General features: G+C 51.6%; 2 long non-coding RNA genes across 2 annotated transcripts; one reads left to right on the top strand and one right to left on the bottom strand.

Moving 5' to 3' along the window:
• Positions 1 to 1,122: 1,122 nt before the first annotated feature.
• On the bottom strand, positions 1,123 to 9,110 carry LOC116951659 (uncharacterized). Its single transcript, XR_012946719.1, has 3 exons — positions 4,262 to 9,110; positions 2,513 to 2,563; positions 1,123 to 2,121 (listed from the first exon to the last, which is right to left on the bottom strand). It is a non-coding gene; the product is annotated as an uncharacterized LOC116951659 (long non-coding RNA).
• LOC116951660 (uncharacterized) lies at positions 1,142 to 12,430 on the top strand. Its single transcript, XR_004404268.2, has 3 exons — positions 1,142 to 1,514; positions 10,754 to 10,916; positions 12,265 to 12,430. It is a non-coding gene; the product is annotated as an uncharacterized LOC116951660 (long non-coding RNA).
• Positions 12,431 to 13,444: the final 1,014 nt, after the last annotated feature.

A 13,444-nucleotide genomic window follows, 5' to 3' on the forward strand; every position in this document is an offset into this window, starting at 1 on the left:
TGACCCCGCCAGTGCCGTTGGTGACGGCCCGCGGCGCTAGACGAGGCCCCGCCAGCGGCCAGCCAGCCAGGTCGCTCGAGGCTTCGATTATTTATTGGCACGAGTTTTGAATCAAGGATATTTCACCTGGAGGATCCCTCCAGACGAAACACCTCCTTTGCAAGGGTGTCCATTGGACATTCATTCACGCGTGAAGGCACAAAGACAAAGATCCCCCGCATAGCCTTAACTGATTGTTGGGGCAAGTGCTGTCAGCGATCTCCTAATGAAGGCCGGCACGGCACACGAGGAGGCGGTGTGGTCAGCACTACGCCGGCCTTCGTCTGCCCACTGCTGATGTTTTCATGCCACACCAGGTACTCGTTTGAGGCTGAGCCGACCTAGGAGAGACCAGGGACCGCGGGTCATATAATCGTCACTGGTGTTGACCCCGAGCGGGAATCGAACTCGGGTTCGGCGGGTTCGTCGCGCAGCGTAGCGCTAACCGCTGCGCCACCGCTCACACACACAAAGAGACAAAGATCAAAGATCCCCCGTGTAGCCTTAACAGACTGTAGGGGCAAGTGCTGTTAGCGAGCACCTATGAAGGCCGGAACGGCACGCAAGGGGGTGGGTGGCCAGCACCACGCCCGGCCGCCTTTGTCTCCCTAGTGGCGATGTTTATTACGCACAGGACCAGGTACTCATTTGAGGCTGAGTCGACCTAGGGGAGGGCCAGCACCGGTTCAGATAATCGTCACCGATATTGGCCTTGAGCGGGAATCGAACTCGGGTCGCCGGGTTTGTAGCGCAGCGCGCTAACCGGTTCGATACCGCTCACACACGCACACGAACACACACACACACGCTCACACACACGAACACACACACACGCTTACACACACACACGAACACACACACACGCTCACACACACGCTCACAAACACACACACACACGCTCACACACACACACGCTCACACATACACACGCTCACACACGCGCACACACGCGCACACGCTCACACACACACACGCTCACACACACGCTCACACACACACACGAACACACAAACACACTCACACACACACACGCTCACACAATACTATTTCCAACACGTGCAGACATATTTCACTTCGTTCGTATCAAACTGTGGCATTTAATGTGGTGCGCGGGACGTCATGGCTTACTCCCGATAAAGCATATATCACGTGGTAATTAAAGCCCTAATTCACTTATCACGTGGTCATGAACGCCCTAATTCACTTATCACGTGGCCATTAACGCCCCAATTCACAGCAGTCGGTGCGCTTTGGCAATTAGTGGTAATGACCCACGGATAAATAATCAAACAAGTATATAATTACGATTTTACAACGCTTCGTCAAGGCACTGGCGGTTGAATGAAGCCCTCCTGCGCCCTTATTGATCACTGGGGCTTGTTGGACCATACTTCACCTCGCCGGTCAGCCCGTGGTGTTGGTGATGGCGGGAGGAGAGGGGGCGGGGACGCCTCTCTAGGACACAGCCGACACAGGTAATCAACCTGAATTCGTTGGTGTCCATAACGCAGCGTGCTAACCGCTGCGCCACCGCTCCACCCCGGTACCAAACCTCGTTCGTGTAAGTTGGTTGGTACTGATCGGAGGCGGGGGGGAGGGGGGGTCTGTTCGAGGGGCTTATTAGAAGGGTTTAAATAATCTTACGGATGTACGTGAAGGGTGCACGCGAACGAGATTGATCACCATCACCATCAAAGGGATCCCGATCACTTGACCCATCATGGCCAGGTCTTTGCACGCATTTATTTATTTCGCGTAGGCTTCGCTGCAGACCGGGAATGCTTGGATCGTCAGCTTCCTCGGGGGGAGGGGGTGGGGGGTACTGACTAGGGGCATGACGGGAGCGCTGATCCACTACCCCGCAGAGATCTGGTTTATGGGTCGGATACACGGGGTCCCTGTCTGATACACGGGGTCCCTGTCAGATACACGGGGTCCCTGTCTGATACACGGGTCCCCTGTCTGATACACGGGGTCCTTGTCTGATACACGGGTCCCTGTCTGATACACATGATCCCCGTATTTCAGTTTCATGTATTTGGTATAGCCCTGTGAGCCATTCGGCTCTTGAATCGGGTGCATCTGAAACAAACAAAAACATGAACAAGAAAACATCTTAAAGTGACTACGCGCAAAAATAAAAATCCAGGAGAAAACAGCAAACGTCTTCCAGAAAAAGCACCGTACATCACCGCTGTGTGCAAAAATCCCAGTGGGATACAAGTCAAACAATAACAACCATAAGGCAATTTAGATTAAAGTAATCAGTCTAACTCTGTACTACAACAAACAAATATGACTAAACCAAAACGTTTTCGAAATCACCAAAATAAAGCTACGAAAGCAATGTAACAGTGATCATAGGAACTGTGATTGCAATTTTACAATAAACGATATACATAACATGTACTACCAAAGTTTGCAGCCATAGCAAATACCACAGTGTCCCCGCCTGAGATCTAACTTGGCTCACCGGTCTGCCTGCTCCGGTGTGAAGGGAGCGTCCGTGGGTCTGGATCGCCCCCTAGTGGAGGCGAGAGGGTCGGGCGCGGAGGTCGTGGATGAGAACGACTGGTTGAGTCGGTTGACCCACGCGCGGACTCACAGAGAACTTCTCTCACCTGGGTGCCCCCCTCCCACTCCCCTCCGCCCCCCCACTCCCCACCCCCGCCACGGCTAATCAGACGAGACATGAAGCCACACACTGACCGCTGAGTCGACACAGTCACCGCACACTAAACTAAACTATAGCACTAAACTATAGAATTTTGATTTAAAGCTTTCGTGACTGCAGGGATTCATATTCTTGGTTCTTTCGGTAAAGTCACGTAGAAGGGAAACAATAAAATAATAAAAATATAAAGCAATAAATATATTTATATATATATTATTTTATTATTTCCCTTATACGTGACTTTACCGAAAGAACCAAGAATATAAACTATAGAACTAAACTTTTATGTTATTTTTCCAGGTAAGGCCCGGTCGAGCTATGAAGCTCTTCTTGTCAGAAGCGACCTGGCAATCACAAATGATAGCTCAACGAATCGTGTCTGGGATCACAGCCACCGCTCCACAGACAGCAGACTGTTGGGACACGTGTTGTTAGTCCTGGAGCACATATAACGGCCGGCACGGCACACGAGGGGGTGGGTGGCCAGCACCACGCCCGGCCGACTTTGTCTCCCCAGTGGCGATGTTTACGCACTGCACCAGGTACTCATTTGAGGCTGAGTCGACCTAGGGGAGGCCCAGGAGCGATTCAGATAATGCGTCACCGGTGTTGGCCGTGAGCGGGAATCGAACTCGGGTCCACCGGGTTCGTAGCGCAGCGTAGCGCTAACCGTTGTATTACACATACACACACATACACACACCATACACACACTCACCCACACACCCACGCACACGCATTGCGTTCGCTGATACAATAACCAACCCGAGAGAGGAGTGCGCGATGGTAATCTGCAGCTGCGGGTGAAGCCGCATTGGCACGGGGCGATAAGGAATGCGAGCGCAGACCCCTCTCGAGTCAAGGCAACGACTCCGATTCCCAAACACTCACAGCAGAGAGAGAGAGAGACTACGCAGCCGCGATACAACAACAACAACAATCAAGGGCCACGCGTCTCTCTATCAGCAGCTACACACAGTCACATTTAGAAGGCCAGCAACTGAGCGACCTTTCGAGGACCAGTGCTTCCCAGCAGAATTCGTTGAAACTAATAATAATAAAGCAAACGATGGACCGGTTTCAACTTCTTTTGATTCTCACCAGCACCTCCGATTAGCACGGCTGGCTACGTACGGTGCGAGAGAAGTTCAACATACACGTGCATACGTACGCACGCACACCGGCCCTCGGTATGTACGGCGGAGGATTTTCGATGCGGCTACTTAAAGAAAAAAACCCGGCATTGTTCATGTCACGTTGGACGTGTTTAGCAATCATCGGGCTCGAGCAGCGTGACCCCCACCCCCAGCGCAATCCGCACTCATTCACGCGATGGCTCCACTCCCGCGTGCTCGTCCGTCGGGTCGGTGTCGACTGAGAACTCCCACTCAGCGACGCTAATCCTCTTCGGGTTTTTCGTGATGAAAAAAAAAACAAGTCCTTACTGCAGGGATTGCAACGCTTGAGCAGCGTTCGTTCAGCACGAGCAACAAACTCCGGAGCCGTTAACGACCTTCAGCGTCTCGCCAGCAGAGTCCGGAGACTTACTTAAACCGATTCTGGTGAACTGCCAGACGTGGTGAGATATATCGGTCCAGGTTATTGGATTCGCCTCGCGAAGGTTGTCTCGAACACCCGGACTGGATCCTCTGGGTCGGAACATGCGGTTCGGGACACTCATTTATAAACACTCGGCGTGGACCGTTTTGCGAGGAACATGAGGGACTGGAACACCTCCTTGGGAAGATCCGATTAGGAAGATCAGGTTCGGCACAATGTGACTGGAAGAACCGGGCTGGATTCATCGCTCCGCGTTCCGCGCGCAAATTGAATACTGTACTAACCCTGGACCCATCACACACCGTATCAGATGCATCACAAGCAAGCCCATCACACAGCCCATCATATACATAAGTCATCATGCCCATCACACATAGTCCATGATACACATCACACAGCCCATCACACACACACAATCATTGACATTACACACAGCCCATAACATATACAGCTCATCACACGCACATCACACACACACATCCCCGAACACATAGAACACACCCAATCACAAATAGTCCATCACACACACCACACACACACACAGCTCCAAACACACAGAACACACCCAATCACAAATAGTCCATCACACACACACACCACACACACAGCTCCAAACACACAGAACACACACAGTCACAAATAGTCCATCACACACACACAGCCCCAAACACACAGAACACACCCAATCACAAATAGTCCATCACACACACACACCACACACACACAGCTCCAAACACACAGAACACACACAGTCACAAATAGTCCATCACACACACACCACACACACACACAGCCCCAAACACACAGAACACACCCAATCACAAATAGTCCATCACACACACACACACCACACAAACACAGCCCCGAACACACAGAACACAGCCAATCACAAATAGTCCATCACACACACACAGAACACACCCAATCACGGATAGTCCATCACACACACCACACACACACCACAGCCCGTCATCATGTCCATCAGACCTGTCATCAAGCGCTCATCACTCACGCGACGAATCACGCACCGCGCCAAGAACTCTTCATCATCTCATTCTCCCAAGCGTCCCTTGAGGGATGTTTTGTCCCCAAGCGAGAGAAGACGACGGGGTGTGAGATGGGGAGGCGGGGGGAGGCGAAGGGGAGGCTGTGTGATGCTCAGGGAAGGAGTTGGTAGGAGGAAGGACGTGGGAGCGGGGAGCGCGCAGACATCCCCGAGGCTCGCCGATGATGAGTCAGCCCGCGGGGACGGCAACAGCGTGGTATTTGGGAGTGGTGTTTACACAGTGGTGGTGCTGGTGCCGGCATTGGTGGTGGTGGTGGGAGCGTAGGGGGTTAGCGCGCTGCGCTGCGAACCCGGCCGCTCGAGTTCGATTCCAGCTCACGGCCATCAACACCAGAACCGGTTCTGGGCCTGCCCTAGGGCCACTCAGCCTCGAATGAATACCTGGTAGGCGGTGTACAGACATCGCCACGAGGGAGACAAAGGCGGCTGGGCGTAGTTCTGATCGCCCACTCGCTCGTGTGCCGAGTTGGCCTTCATCGGGGTGCTACTGGCTATCAGCACTTGCCACAAAAGTATATAAAGCTATACGGGGGACCTTTGTCTTTGGGAGGGAGCGGCCAGGCAGGGCCCCGAGTCTCGGCCGACTCTCTCGCCTCTCCTCCCTCTCTCCACTCTCTCCCGTGCTGTTCGCCTTATTTGGGCAAAACCCACCGGCAACCCCCCCCCACTGCGCGCGCGTGTACGCGTGTGTGTGCATGTGTGTGTGTAAGCGCGTGTGTATGCGTGTGTGTACGCGCGTGTATGTCTTTGTGTATGTATGTGTGTGTGTATGTGTGTATGCGTGTGTGTACGCGCGTGTGTGTATGTGTCTTTGTGTATGTATGTGTGTATGTGTGTGTATGTGTCTGTGTGTCTTTGTGTATGTGTGTCTTTGTGTATGTATGTGTGTATGTGTGTGTATGTGTCTGTGTGTCTTTGTGTATGTGTGTCTTTGTGTATGTATGTGTGAATGTGTGTGTATGTGTCTGTGTAGTGGGGAGCGATGGTGTAGCGGTTAGCTGCGCTATGAAACCGGCGACCCGGGTTCGATTCCCGCTCACGGCCAACACCCAGTGACGATTATCTGAATCGGTCCCGGGCCTCTCCTAGGTCAACTCAGCATCAAATGAGTGCCTGGCGCAGTGTGTAAACATCGCCACTGGGGAGACAAAGGCGGCCGGGCTTGGTGCTGGCCACCCACCCCCTCGTGTGCCGTGCCGGCCTTCATAGGTGCTCGCTAACAGCACTTGCCCCAACAGTCTGTTAAGGCTACACGGGGGGGGGGGGGGTCTTTGTATGTATGCGCATGCTTGTGTCTACATGTGCGTACTTGGGTCGAGCCTTTGACACTTCACGTGGCCTCAAAGTGCACCTGGCCTGGCACATGCACCGTGGTGACGTCACCGTCACTTTGTGGCGAATGGTGGGTATCGTGTCTGTGTGTACACGTGTCTGTGTGTACATGTGTCTGTGTGTACACGTGAGTGTGTGTACATGTGAGTGTGGAACTTAAATTATGGGGAGCGGTGGTGCTGAGGCTAGCGCGCTGCGCTACCATTCCAGAGACCCGGACATATATGTGAACCAGTCCTGGCCATCCCCTCGGTCGACTTAGCCTCAAATTAGTACGTGGCAGGGTATGTGTTCATTACCACTCGGAAGACAAAGGCGGCCAGGCGTGGTGCTGCCCACCAACCCCATGTGTGCCAGTGCTGGCCTTCATATGTGCTACTCGCTAACAGCACTTGCCCCAATATTATGTTAAGGCTACACGGGGATCTTAGTCTTTATTGTGGAAATGACTCGTGCCTGTTGAGTGTATACAAAAGTTTCTGTTTTCATGCTCGAGATGAGTCATCTTCCCGGCTTGCCAGCTCCTTGTGGACTGGGGCGAGGTTTCTCAGTCTCAGGCTGTGGCCCCACGGCCCGTGGGACCTGAGTCGGGGACCCCATGGGTCGCTTCCATGATTCTGACAAGGTCGGGTGGTGGTGGTGGCAGGGGTTTTGTTGGGAGGGGGTCTTGAGGAGGGGGTGGCGGTGATCCATGAATGGACCTGAGAGATCAGAGGCTCGAGTTTCCCGGGTTCTCCTTCACTATTCATATTTTGGCACTTATCGTAATGGGGACAATGTGTCCACTCGTGTGATGTTGTCGGTGCAAAATGAAACTTGCGCAATTTACACACAAACACTCCAGCGCGTGGCGACGTTGTAGGTAGTGGTGGTGATGTAGGGGGCTGATGGTGGTAGTCCGGCAAAATAACCCCCTACCTACTCGCGGTGCCAGATGAGCAACTCTGTCGTGGACAGTGCTGTGGGGAGAGGGCCAATTCCGATTGGCTCCTCCCCTCATGGCGTTTGTGACCACCACGGTGGCTAAACGGGGGCTCTGGATGGGTGGGGGGCTCTGGATGGGGGCTGGTAACCCCTCCACCTTAAAAAATGACCACTAAACCACGAATTAAAAATGTAACTAATAAGCTTGTGCCGGAGGCCCCGGGGGGATAGGCGTCTATGACGTCTCCTGGCCAAACCCCATTTGGCGGAGCCAGGAGATTGAATCTCTACCCTCGGGGCTCCTCCAGAAACAACGAAAAGCCACTTCGTGTGGAATGTTCGAACGCTCATTGCAGAGGAGAGGCTGCCACTCCTCTGTCGGGAGCTGGACCGGTACCGCCTGGATCTCTGTGGCATTCAGGAGGTCCGGTGCACCGGTTCTGGCTCCTACCACCATGAGGGGTGGACAGTCCTCTACTCGGGGCAGCAGACTGCCAAACAACAGGGTGTGGCTCTTCTTTTGAACAAAAGAATGAAGGGGGCGTGGGAGCATGGCGGTGAGGTGTGGAAAGCTGTAAGCCCCAGGCTACTTTGGGCTCGCCTTCCCATCAACCGGAGGCGAGGAGTGGTGGTCGTGGTTCCTTATGCCCCTACCGAAGACCAACATCCGTGGAGGGATGCAGGCAAAGCCGATGAGTCAGATGCCTTCTTTGACCTCCTGTCATAGGTGCTGGCTAAAGTGGCCCCTCGGGATAAGGTCATTTTGTTGGGTGACTTCAATGCCCGAGTTGGTCATGATTCTGGCATCTGGTCTGGAGTGATTGGAGGGCATGGGCCATATCATATCAATAACAACGGTAGGATGCGGCAAGATTTTTGTGCAGCCCATGGGCTTGTAATTACCAACACGCTGTTCCGGCATCGGCCCATCCACACAACATCATGGATGCATGCCGGGTCCAAGCAAGAACATCTCCTGGACTACATAGTGATGAACCAGCGGATGCGAGCCCATGTCCTTGACACCAGGACCTACCGTGGAGCTGATCTGCCCTCTGACCATCGACGAGTCATCTGTAAGATGCGCCTGCCATTCTTCCACTCCGGTGGTGGGTGTACACCCAGGACCCCATTCCAACCTAAAGTGGCCTGGTCTCAGTTAACTGATGAAAGTTGCAAGCGAGAATTTCATCATCGCTTGCAGCTGGGGTTGGCATCGTCCCCCACTCCTGATGTCGACGGTAAATGGGCGAGGTTTAGGACTGTGACTCATGCAGCTGCAACGGCTGCTTTGGGTACACGGTCCAGACCTCCCCAGAGACCCTGGCTGACAGAGGAGGTGTTCAGGATGGTTGAGAAAAAGCGACAGGCCCACTGTCATCGGCTACAGAATCCCACGTCAGAGAATGAGGAGGCTTACCGCAGCCTTCGCTCGGAGGTTCGGAGAGCCGTGAGGCGCTGCAAGGATGGGTGGTGGTCGCGGGTTGCTGAGGAGATGGAATCTGCCTGAGTGGCCCGCGATCACAAATCTCTATTTAACGCCATCAAAAAAGTAACCTGCAGGGTGGGGTGGGGGTGGAGGTGGGGTGAGGGTGGGGTGGGGGTGGGGTGGGGGTGGGGTGGGGGTGGGGTGCGCAGTGGGCACGGAAGGCGTTCGCCTGGCACAGCCTCCTGGCCACGCGTGGCGGTTGCCGGTGACGGCGTGAGGGGAGGGGGAGCAGGGGGGAGCAGGGGGGGAGCAGGGGGGGAGCGGGGGGGGGCAGGGGAGCAGGAGAGAGGGGGGGGGCAGAGAAGCGGGGTAGCAGGGAAGGGGGGGGGGAAAGGCTAATTTTACCTGGAGTATACATGTGTGTGGTTTACATGTATGTAGTTTACATGTGTGTGGTATACATGTATGTAGTATACATGTGTGTGGTATACTTGTATGTAGTATACATGTGTGTGGTATACTTGTATGTAGTATACATGTATGTAGTATACTTGTATGTAGTATACATGTGTGTGGTATACTTGTATGTAGTATACATGTATGTAGTATACATGTATGTAGTATACATGTATGTAGTATACTTGTATGTGGTATACATGTATGTGGTATACATGTATGTAGTATACATGTATGTAGTATACTTGTATGTAGTATACATGTATGTAGTATACTTGTATGTAGTATACTTGTATGTAGTATACTTGTATGTAGTATACTTGTATGCAGTTTACATGTATGTAGTATACTTGTATGTAGTATACTTGTATGTAGTTTACATGTGTGTGGTATACATGTATGTAGTATACATGTGTGTGGTATACATGTATGTAGTATACTTGTATGTAGTATACATGTATGTAGTATACTTGTATGTGGTATACATGTATGTAGTATACTTGTATGTAGTATACTTGTATGTAGTATACTTGTGTGTGGTATACTTGTATGTAGTATACTTGTATGTAGTATACATGTGTGTGGTATACTTGTATGTAGTATACTTGTATGTAGTATACTTGTATGTAGTATACTTGTATGTAGTATACATGTGTGTGGTATACATGTATGTAGTATACATGTATATAGTATACATGTATGTAGTATACTTGTATGTGGTATACATGTATGTGGTATACATGTATGTAGTATACATGTATGTAGTATACTTGTATGTAGTATACATGTATGTAGTATACTTGTATGTAGTATACTTGTATGTAGTATACATGTGTGTGGTATACTTGTATGTAGTATACTTGTATGTAGTATACATGTATGTAATATACATGTATGTAGTATACATGTGTGTGGTATACATGTGTGTGGTATACATGTGTGTAGTATACTTGTATGTAGTATACATGTGTGTGGTATACATGTGTGTGGTATACATGTGTGTAGTATACTTGTATGTAGTATACTTGTGTGTGGTATACTTGTATGTAGTATACTTGTATGTAGTATACATGTATGTAGTATACATGTATGTAGTATACTTGTGTGTGGTATACTTGCTCGCGCTGTACCTGCCCTGTCTCGGAACGCACGCGTCTTTCTCAGGAATGCGCGGGCCACATTCTGGGTGCACGCTGCGTGTGTGCAGCTATTTTAACAACAAACAACAACAACAACAACCCTCCACGTATCTCTTTTTTTCTGATCGCTCCAGGAACGGATTTGGCGACGTCAGGTGGCAAGGCGCGGCCGACGATGACACCCATCACGGGACTGCGACGTTGTCTCTCTCGGCCAAATTCCTCCTCCCCATCAAACGCATTCTCGATCAAACGTATCTCGACAACACGATTCAGAAATATTCACGGCATGCTGCGGTACGAACGCAGGGACATCAGAAGCCACTTCGCGCGTCGTTCGGCGTCACACGCACACACACAGCACGGTTGAATGTTCCTGCCCTCTTGGTTCGTTCGGTAAAGTCACGTAGATATGAAAGTAAATAATGCGATCACGACGTTTCGATCGCAAACAACGAGCGCTCGTCTTCAGGTGGGAGAGAGAGAGATAAGCGTGTCGTTGTGACGAGGCATTCTATAGATCCGAGAGGGGGGAGGGACGGGATGCCGTAACAGGCGAGAGGGTGGGGGTGACATTCACTCTGATTCAAGCGATCGGAATGCGGAGGAGGGAGGCTCGACGAAGACGACGATGCGGAGACATTTTTTTTGTTGGTTGCCCGAGGAAGAGGCTCTCCCACCGGGCCACAGGAATATGGAATTGTCTTCACCGCAGGCTGTCAGCGGGAGGTTCAGCATCGTTGGGCTCGGCGGTAGAGTTGAGGGGTGGTGATCAGGGTCACTGAGTTACGCAACTCTTGTTTCAGAAGCCACCTGTTCACAAACGATCGCTCAGCGAAGAGAGCTTATCATCATGATGAGGAAATTTATGGCAGCAGCCAAATACTCTGAACGCGTGATGTTGATTCTAAATGTGGAGGGAAAAACCGGAGGACCCGGAGAAAAAAAATCCACGCGACCGCGGGGAGAGAGACATCCAGACTTCAAATATACAGCAGCAGCAGGCGTCAGGGTCGGGATCGCACCCACGACCTCCTGTATACCAGGCGAGGTAATTAACATCTCGCCACCGGTCTATAAAATTAATACAATGGGAGGAAGTCAACAACTCTGGATGTCCAATGGAAAGACCCCCCCCCCCGCCAAAGGAATGTGGAATGCGCACCATTGCGGAGGCACATCGCGCTATGTGTAATACGGACATAGCTATGAATCACAGGTATGATACACAGGTATGATACACAGGTATGGTACACAGGTATGATACATGCACATGTGCAGGACGTTCCACCTGGCCCGTACAAGCCGAGAAATGCCCAATGTGAGCCAGGAAATCACTTTGACTCGCTCCGAACGTAGCGAGGGGAGGAGTCGGAGTCGGAATTCGCGCTGCGCGGGGCTCCGGCGGGACCGGCCCTCCCGGAATCCGCGCACATCCTCGAGGCTCTGCGAACTTCATTCCGGCGGGGGTTCGTGTTTCCTCCCCTTCCTCCTCCCTTCTCCTCCTCCCCCCGCCTCCGCCCTCCTCCACCCTCTTCTCCTGCCCCCTCCCTCCTCCACCCTCCCCCCCTCCTCATCCCTCCTCCTCACATCGCCCCTCCTTCCCCCTCCTCTCCCCTCTCCCCGTCATCCCCTTTGACAGCAGAATTAAAAAAATAAAGGAAGAGAACATGGAAGAGCCACGTGGAGATTGCAAAGAGGCGGAGCAGCAGCAGATTCTCGGCAACGTATCTAGGGGACCTTTTATTTGTATTGCTGATATGAAATTGTGAAGAAATAAAACGAGGCTTTAACCCTCTCAGGAAATGAAACAGAGGTGCTGCGATGTTCAAACACCAATTAAGATACCTTCTTGCGAGGGGTCAAGTCTGCGTTAACCGCACGTGCTTGTGGCAAAAACATGCAAACCAAACATGCTTCGGTGGTAATCATGATGTACGCGTTGTCGTTGAAACCGATTGGCCTGCACAGGAGACGGCCTTCTCGACGGCCTCGTCTCACCAAAAGGCGAACGGTACCAGGACAATGCAAGCATCAGAGCACGAATAGCTCGCGTCGAGCAGTTGCATCTACGGGAACTTTTTGTCAGTATAAAAAATGATGACAAAATAACAAAATAGGCGTTTTACCCTTTCCGCCCATTAAACGGGAGGTGATAAGATGTGCAAACTCCGAATAAGATAACCGTTTTGCAGGGAATCAAGTCTGCGTTAACCACACGTTACCTGTGGCTCAGACATGCAAACCAACTGTGCCCTGCAGCGTGTGTCGCCCCGAGACGACGTGAGACCACCCCCCGAAGAGCGGCGCAACCCTGTGTCGTACACCCCTCCTCCACCCGGCACTGAATAGTGGTCGCGTGAACAAAAATGAGGCCAATTTTCACTATTGATCTAACTTCACTAATTTTATTTTCACCAGGTAATGACCATTGAGCTGGCCAAAAATGATAGCGATAAACGTTGTGGATTATCATCATCATCATCACGTGGATATTTATAGCAGCCAAATACTCTAAACGCGTTGACGTTGATTCTAAAAACCGGAGGAACCGGAGACAAATCCATGCGACCAAAGAGAGAGAGAGAGACACCGAAAACTCCAAATATACATCAGGCGTCAGGGAGATGTCGAACCCACGACCTCCTGTGTACCAGACGAGGTAGTTAACATCTCCTAGCCACTGTGATGATGATGACAGAGAGACACACACAAACTCCAAATATACAGCAGGCGTTAGGATGGGGTTCGAACCCACGGTCACCTGTACACCAGGCGAGGTAGTTTACATCTCCTAGTCACCGTGATGATGATGATGATGACAG

Source organism: Petromyzon marinus, chromosome 43 (genome assembly GCF_048934315.1).
Source record: "Petromyzon marinus isolate PM22_M1 ecotype Great Lakes invasive population chromosome 43, UKy_Petmar_22M1.pri1.0, whole genome shotgun sequence".
Taxonomy (NCBI): domain Eukaryota; kingdom Metazoa; phylum Chordata; class Hyperoartia; order Petromyzontiformes; family Petromyzontidae; genus Petromyzon; species Petromyzon marinus.